We start from the raw sequence: 8765 nt of genomic DNA, 5'->3' as shown, positions 1-8765 counted from the left end.
ACACACACACACACACACACACACATATATATATACATACACACATACACACACACACACACACACACACACACACACGTATATATATATATAAAGCCCAAGAACTGTTTTGAATTTCGCACAACAAAGATGAAATTCTGAAGGAATATGGTATACTGCAATTTTTCCAACTTTTCTCTGGCCAACACAAGGGCAGAATGCAATCTTATTAATATTAGTAGTAAAAGAGCCTTAATTTTCAACTAGAAAAGTGCACTAGAACTGGGAGCTTGGAATAAGGTTATTACTTGGAAAAACTGTCCCCTCTCCTGTGATTCTAACATACTCTCTAGAGGACCATATACATCACAAAGTCCCTTCCCTATCCTTATCTCTCCTCCACTCTCCATTTGAGAATCACTCTAGGGTTAAAGCTGTATGGGAAAAATCAAGGTATTCGGTGCATGGCCCTAGGCCACTTGCTTGACTCTGGAGTTCAGTATTATTGATAAGTAATAAAGATACTTATCCGAACTGTTTGAGCTGCTGATAGGCCAGGTTAGATCAAAATATGAAAAACTTCATTAACTGTAAAAAGCCATGTTAATATTACTAATAAAAACATCCTTTAATATGCATGAACTGTGGACTGAGAAAATTAGCTCCTTAAGAGAAGCAAAGATAGTCAATCCACATTTTAAACAAATTACCACAGCTTAACAAATTGAAAGCTGCCAGTCTCCTACAGAGAAGCTAAATGTAGTCAAAAGGTAAAGACTTCCATTTGTTCAACAATTAACATAGATGTACTGGGGGGAACTTTGCATGGCCCTGGGCTGAGGGATATGAGGACTACAGAGCTGAATGAAACACCAATCTTACCCTTAAGGGGCCTTCAATCCAGTAATGGAGAAGAGGGTCATAAACACATGTATTACAATTTTGAAACTAATGAGTCCTTTAGGAGAGATACAGATAAACACTGCAAATCCCAGATGAGGCAGAAATCACATAGGCCTTGCTTATTGAGCAAGAGACATGGAGAGACAGGTAACATGAGTGAAGCCTGGGAGAAGGAAAATACTAGACAAGTGAACAGAGGCACAAGTAAAATATTTTGGTTATGGCAAAAGTTCATGAAAGGAAGTAGTATAGAAAAAAATCAATTTCTTTTTATTTTTAAAATATATCATCCAAAATTGTTTACTGAAAGTTCATTGTGATCCTGGAATTATGCTGATTGCTGGGAGTGCAACATAGAGCCAGCAAACATTAGACATGTGAATTGCACAAATAAATTACAATTGTGGCAACAACTAACAAGAAAAGGGTGTTGTAAGAAACAGGAAAAGCTATTTTAGATGTGAGTCTGGGAAGGCCTTTCTGAAGATCTGGTATGCAAAAGACCAGAGGCAGAAAGGAACCCAATGGCATCTGAGAGACTGAAAGGAAGTCAATTTGAACTATAGAGGCAGAAAGTGGTGAGAGGAGTAGCGGCATAGGGAGTGAATTTCAAGCAGAAAACATGCCCTGTCAAACGCTACAGATAGAATGAGGATTGAGAAGAGGCCACTGCACTGACATACAAGACCTATCAGTATCAAAAGACTACTGTGGTAGTATTTACTAATTCTTCCAGGACATAGACCAAAATGGCTTAAGGTATCAGGCATAGCAGAACTGGTTTTGACTACCAGAAGATGTGCTTAGATATAAACTACAATATCCCAGAAATGAGGGGACTAGAACATAATCTGAATCCTTATAGAACAATAAGTGTCATAAAATAAAAAGGCAAGAATGAACTAAAAATGGAAACCAACTAAAAACTGAGAAGCAGAGACATTTCAATTGAGATTAGAGGACACATATTGATACTATAATTCATCCTTCCACTACATAACACTCTTCAACTGTGCCCTGCAGGCTTGGAACCTGAAGTGAGAAGACTGATGAATGGTCTGGTTACCACAGCTTCAGCATAAGCATGGCAGAAATGGCATAAGACTATGGAATTTAGGGAGATCGTGAAAGATCATTTGCAGATTCCAGCTGACCATAAAAAAGTCAGGTAAAGTCAAAAAGGAGATAAGATACTACAGAGGAAAAGAACATAATTAGCAGATTAGACATTATTATTAAGGGAAAGGGCAGGGAGAAATTAGAATGTGAATTTCTCGTTTCAAAATCTTAGAATGGAGCAGATCTCCATGATAAAAAAAAAAAAAAAAGGCAAAGGTATATCAATAGATAGTATAAGGTGGACTGAGTGAAATAGGTAAGGCTGTTAGACTTAAAGAAGTCAAGAATCAATGTGATTTCAAACAAATGAAAAGAAGCTCTAGATCAGTCTGGTACTGGGAAGTCACGACTTAGAAGGGCAAATAAGACACTAAAATCAGCTCCTGTGTCCATGGGTTTCAAATCTGTGGATTCAGTCAACCACAAATCAAAAACACCCAGCACGGGGGAAAGGTGGATGTGACTATCCCAAACATGTGCAAACTTTTTCTTTGTAATTATTCTCTAGACAATACAGTACAACAGCTATTTACATACCATTTCCATTGTATTAGTTATTATAAGTAATCTGGAGATAATTTAAAGTATACTGGAAGATATGCATCAGTTTTTTGCAAATACCATGCCATTTTATATAAGGCACATGAGCATCCGAATATTGGGGTATGCTCAAGGGTCATGGAACCAAACTCCCACAGATACTGAAAGAACAACTGTAGTTAAAGACCACATAGCTAGAAGGTGGAGCAGAAGGCGTAAAGAATCACAGCCATATCACACTCAACACAGTTTCACACAATGATTGACTAATTCAAGGTTCTGCTATTTGATTTTCTGTGACACCTGGGAATTAATATAATATCAACACCCTTTCACTATCCAGGAACCAGACTGGCAACTAGCTTCAAATTTAATGTTGAAATAATCAGAAGTTCTTGAAACTCTTCAGCCTACTTTGAATTAGTCCAAACACATGTAGACTTTATGGTAAAAATCAATATTATTTCAATTCTGTTTTTAAAAAAGATTTTTTATTATATATAGTTTTTATTGCATTGGGGTAAAATCTTTAAAATTTATTTAATTTAAAAGACAACCTTTTATTTAGAAATCAAAAAACAAGTTACATGTATTTGAATAAAAAATGCTGAATAACTTGTGCTTTAAAAAATGTGAAGCTAGATGAAAAATCAACTACGACAAATTGGCTAAAATATTGTAAACTTAACTGTGTAAGAATATGGGTTTAATCTTACATATTCAGTAGTAAATATTTTCACATGCAACCATTTGATAAGACTTTTAAAAATCTACTCAATATGGGAGAAGTACAATAATAAGAACCCAATTCACAAAGAATAGGAAGAAAATGGTAATTATTAATAATCACACCATTCGTTGGGTGTGTTGTTGTTGCCACTGCTGCCTACATTATCACTCCCCTTTGTAATTATGACAGTGCCTTTGCAATGCTGAAGGAATATCATGAAGATAACCTGCAAAGACAGTCCTCCACATAAATGATACATTAATATCTTTTTCATAAAGACAGGGAATGATGGACAGCATCCAAAGTATGATCTTATTATGATCACACTGGCGTGAATCAATTATTCACGACAATTTGAGATGGTGGGAATCTTTTTTTTTTCTTAAATTTTCTAATCGGAGCTCTCACAAGTTCTCATGAACCATGGAAAATATACTTAATTAAAGAATGTTCCAAAGCAGAACAAATTTCTCCACCCACTCTCTTCTATGGTTCACTTTAATGTAATTTTCATCCTCCAAGAGAGCATCTGTGTGTTTAAGAAGAGATTTCCCTTGACTTTTGTGTATCTTATTGCAGAACTCAGGGACCTGGAAAAAATCCAGCGTTTCGTGGAAAACTGTGGAGCATGGATTTGCCACTAACTCCATAAAGGCTAGTTGCAAAAAAAAAAAAAAAAAGTAGACCCAGGGGCAAATCACATATTGATTCCCAGCTTGCTAGAGAGGAATTTCTACCAGCCCCCCTCATTCTGATACACCCCTACCCACTGTACAGAGCCTTAGATAACACTAGAAACAGGTCTTCCTGCCTTTTGCTGGCTGAGGGCAGTTAAGAGCTGAGAGCAACTGTCTTCCGGAGCTTGCTCATGGCAATTGTTCCACATAGCTATAGTTACTCATGTTTGTGACTAGCATAGCAACTGATTTTCCCAAGCCCAGAAAAACTTCTCCTTCCTGAATTTTGGGAATTTACAGATAATTATAAAATAGATATAGAATACTACTTTATGTTTACCAGAACTGGAGTCCCATGCCTTCAATGCCTACAGCCAGGCACAGCATCTTGGGTGTGAACTATGCAGTTGCAGAAAGCCCTGTACTTGGAAGGACCCCCAAGCCTGGCTTAATGTTCCACTGTTGTTCTCTTGAAAATTCATAATAATGTTTTAACAAGAGACCCTACATTCTCATTCTGCACTGCCCTCCATCTTGCGAATCATATAGGTGGTCCTGTCTCCTACAGAACCTGAGGAAGCTGAATGTACTAGACTACCTATAACCTGAAGCATCTACAGATGACTAAGCTCTAATGCTACTTTGAAGAGCTGGTACCCCACCAGCATGATTTTGCCATATCATGCAATAATTTTCTTTTAAAAATGTTTTTGTTTTTAAGATAATAAAATAATTCACTTCATGGAAAAAAATAACAATACAGAAGAGAGAATGCAGGATATTAATTGGGAGTCCTCTTCACCTATATTCTCCCACTCAATTTCATAAAATTCCCTAAAGGAAACATCGTGAGGAGCTGGAACTATATCTTGCATTAAGAAAAATGTAAACGCACATGTATAATTTGATATTAACCTTTCTTTCATATATTTATGTATCTATATATATACACACATACTGACATATGTCTTTTTTTATTATAATTTTGTTTATCTACTAGACTAAATGAAGAAGACTCTTTAGAATCTTACAATAGTGAAGACTGGTTCCAAAAAGTCTGTATTTTTTTTTCCATTCATTTCAGGGACCCACCTTAGAGAATATTAAACTACTATTCCATTCATCCCCAACAGGTGACTGACCTTAGTCCAAAGCAGCAAAGAACCAGAGTTGACCAACTGGCTATTCTTCCTAAACCACTTGCTTTTCTTTAGTTTTTTTTTTTTTTTTTTTTTTTTTTTTTTTTTTTTTTTTTTTTATTTAACCTTTCTCACTACTCTCTTCAACTCATTATTCCACTTGTCTTTCTAGTGCTCTGTTCCTTCCTTCAAGTAAGTTTGCATTTTTTTTTTTTCTTTTTGAGGCATGATCTCTCTTCATCACCCAGGCTGGAGTGCGGTGATGCAATCACAGTTCACTGTAGTCTCGTCTTCCTAGGCTCAAGCTATCTTCCCATAAGCCTCCCAAGTAACTGGGACTACAGGCAGGCACCACCATCCCTGGCTAGTTTTTTGTTTGTTTGGTTTGTTTTGTGGAGTCAGGGTTTCACTGCATTGCCCTGGCTAGTCTCAAACTCCTGAAATCAAGCAATCCTCATGCCTTGGCTTCCTGAAGTGCTGGGATTGCAGGTGTGAGCCACTGTGCCTGGCTCCTCCTAAAACTTTAAGGCTCAATGAAGCATCTGAAATTCAAGAAACACTGATTAAAAACTCAGCTTTACCTATTATTGGATATGTTTGATTAAAATAAACCTCTAGGTCTCTTCTTCCCCAACTGTTATATATGGCAATTCTTATGCAGGCTTTTCCAAAACTTGCACTTTTGGTTTGGGAGAAACTATTTCAGTCCCTCATCCTCCTTATGACTATACCTTGAGCCTCTACCTCCCCTGAGACCATTCCAACTCAGAAATCTTAAATTCATATTTCTCATTCTCATACTGCATCTTCTCTTCCCATATTTTCTATTCAGTTACTACATCTGCTTTATTTCTGAAACAATAGGAGACTATGAAAGCTGTTGCTGTTTTTTCTTATTTGTGATGCCTTTCTTGTCTTTATTTCCTTCCCTACCTATTTTATAGCCATAGCTCATCACTTCACACCCTCTTTGGACAATATCCTTAACTCATTTGCCCCACTGTCATTTCATCACAACTATCACTTGTTCAAACTAAAACCTCGGCCTCATTCTCAGCACCTGTCATTCCTTTAACCACATACGTCTTACTGGTTTCATCCCATAGAAAGCTGAATCCATCTCCTCCTTGTAAACCTACCTGTCATTACCCCAGTCCACGACACCTTCCTTTCTCAGCAGAATTATACAAGTCTTCCAGTTTATCACTTAATGCCTTCAGTCCTTCCCATTCCTATTTATTTTCTATTTCAAGAATCATCATCCTAAAATACAGTCAAATTAAAACACACTGTTGATTAGATCACTTCTCCTTTCAATGCTTTCTATCTTCCCTTAACTCTTTAACAGATTATTTCTCTCTCATCTTTCTCCATCCCTCATCTAACATACATCCCAGCTTACACAAAACTTCCCCAGCTCTCCTCAAAATGTCCCCATCCTCTCTTACCTCTAGACCTGTAGATGTGCTGTGCTTTGGGCTTGGAACACCCCAACCTCAGCCCCTCCCATGAACGGCTTCAGTTGGTGGTATCACAGACAACACTTCTACTGGAAAGCTCTCTCTGGCCCCCTCCCCACATGAGGCTTTGTGTTATCCCATAAGAACTTACCACGGCCTGCACTTCTCCTCTGGTGCACTCATAATACACATGATCATATCACAATAAATTGTATCTCCCAAAAGGCTGTAACCTTTAGATGCTGAACCCATGCCCGTCACTGTATCTCCAACATAACACAGCTGGTAAACTGTAAGCATTCAGTCTTCCTGTAATCAATTTTTAATTTTGTTTTTAAAATTACACCTTAACCCCTAATTCCCAAATTTCAATATAACAACATGATCTGCAAAAACATAGTTTATGTGTAAGTTCACAGTGTCCAGATCCAGGAAGTTTGAGGTTTGAGTACTAAAATTATCTAAACCACAGCATTTGTGGTCTTGATCATTAAATGTTATTTATTTCTTCAGTGGTTAGCATTTTTGAGATGATCTCTAAGCCTGTTCCCAAGCCTCAGCTCCTTCCTGAGGCTCACAAACACTCTCAAACGGGAGAAGAATACATCTGCTTCCTCCCTGAGCCCTTGTCCACCACTGACACTTTAATACCATCTCATTTCCCCTATTAATGACCAAAAAATTTAGGAATAATAGGAAGAGATTAAAAGCTTTTAACCAAAGAAGCAGGATACAGATTACAAATCAAATGTCATCAAATACAATAAAAGTGAAAGGTAAAGTAATAAATTAGAATGATGGTATCAATGATCGGAAGAACAACAATAGTAACATACATTGTGCTTTATGGTATTCAAAGCATTTTAAAAATATTCTTACCCAGTCTTCACAATAGCAAATCTGATCACTAATTCAAACATAATGGAAAGTAACTAGCAAGCCCGAAAAGAAGCCTGGTTTGGGGGAAACACAGAGAAGTATACATAGAAACATATACTTCCATAAATTTCAAAGCAGTCTCTTTCTTTGTTTCACTCAGCAAATTCATTTGTATATAACTTGTCATTTCACAACTCATTAAAATCCATGAGGAAATTGAAATTTACAAATCCAGAAAAGTAGAGGTAAATATGAGAAGGAATTTATTATCAGTTACAATCTTTAAATAGCAATGGGCTTCATTATACATACTTTCATACAGATGAACAATATCTATAAATGCAGTAGGATTATACACGTCTGTTAGAAAGGCAGAGAATAATATGAGAAAGAAGAAGAAAAATGAAAGAAAGGGAAGACAAAAGAATGGAAGGGAGAGAAGGAAGTATGGAAGGAAAGTTCATCCAAGCTGGAGGGAAGGATGCAAAAGGCAGGGAGGGAACTAAGGTCTTCTCCATTTTTTTTTTTCTTATGGATAGCCAAGAAAAATAAGGAATATGGGAAGCAGAAAAGACCATAAATAAAATGTCATTCCTATTCACCTCCTCAGAAAATAAATGGTACACAGATCACTACCATAAGAACTTCACTGGAAACTCTTCAAAGTAGCCTTATCAGTAAACGATAGTCAAATTTAGAACTTGATTGCTTTAATATCATAAAAGTCATCTACACATACTTCAGACTTCACATGAGTAAACCACGTGAGGCTTGGAGGTAAGAAGGGAGTTAGAAGGAATACATGGAATACTGTATTGATTCAGAATCATCTCAGGGCCTTAACATCTGAAATAAAAGAGGCAAGGTAGGTAAAGCATCTCTTCCCTCCCCCTCATTAATTCAATACACTTAAGTCATCATGCGTTTATTAAGCATAAATCATGTAGCAATCAGTGTGCTGGCTATTGTTGTAGACAATATCAAGGGTCTCAGAAAGACGTGATCTTTGGGATGCAGGCTGTCTGGACATGTAACACAATGGAGCCATGAAGAACCCCAAAACAAAACACGACTTAAAATGAAGTTAGGCTCAAGGATAATAATAATGAAAACCAATAAATTCAGTGAGTGCTTACTCATTTGGCCCTGGGCTAAGGAAGCATACAATATAATCATTTAAATAACAGTGAGGCATAGAGTATTAGCATCACCTTCTTAAAAATGAGAAATTAGAGCCCACAGAGGGTAGGTAGGTAACCGGCCCAGCATTAGCAATAATGATACAGTCAGGGTCTGATTCCTGGAAGTCAGTTTCCATTGACCTCTCAGCCCTTGAACA

At 37.0% G+C, this 8765-nt stretch overlaps 1 protein-coding gene and 1 long non-coding RNA gene across 4 annotated transcripts in view; both read right to left on the bottom strand.

Moving 5' to 3' along the window:
• Positions 1 to 1311, bottom strand: part of LOC119472215 — a 16607-nt gene extending 15296 nt beyond the window's left edge. Inside the window, exon 1 of the long non-coding RNA XR_005201334.1 lies at positions 1301 to 1311. This is a non-coding gene — a long non-coding RNA (uncharacterized LOC119472215). The remainder of the gene's footprint in view (positions 1 to 1300) is intronic.
• MDFIC (MyoD family inhibitor domain containing) overlaps positions 1 to 8765 on the bottom strand; it is an 89475-nt gene that overhangs the window by 54988 nt on the left and 25722 nt on the right. The gene's annotated exons all lie outside the window — the stretch shown is intronic.

The sequence above is a fragment of the Cebus imitator genome, unplaced genomic scaffold (assembly GCF_001604975.1).
Source record: "Cebus imitator isolate Cc_AM_T3 unplaced genomic scaffold, Cebus_imitator-1.0 Scaffold90, whole genome shotgun sequence".
In the NCBI taxonomy this organism is placed as follows: Eukaryota; Metazoa; Chordata; class Mammalia; order Primates; family Cebidae; genus Cebus; species Cebus imitator.
The sequence above is the reverse complement of the archived record's forward strand: the minus strand, read 5'-3'. Positions and strand labels throughout refer to the sequence as shown.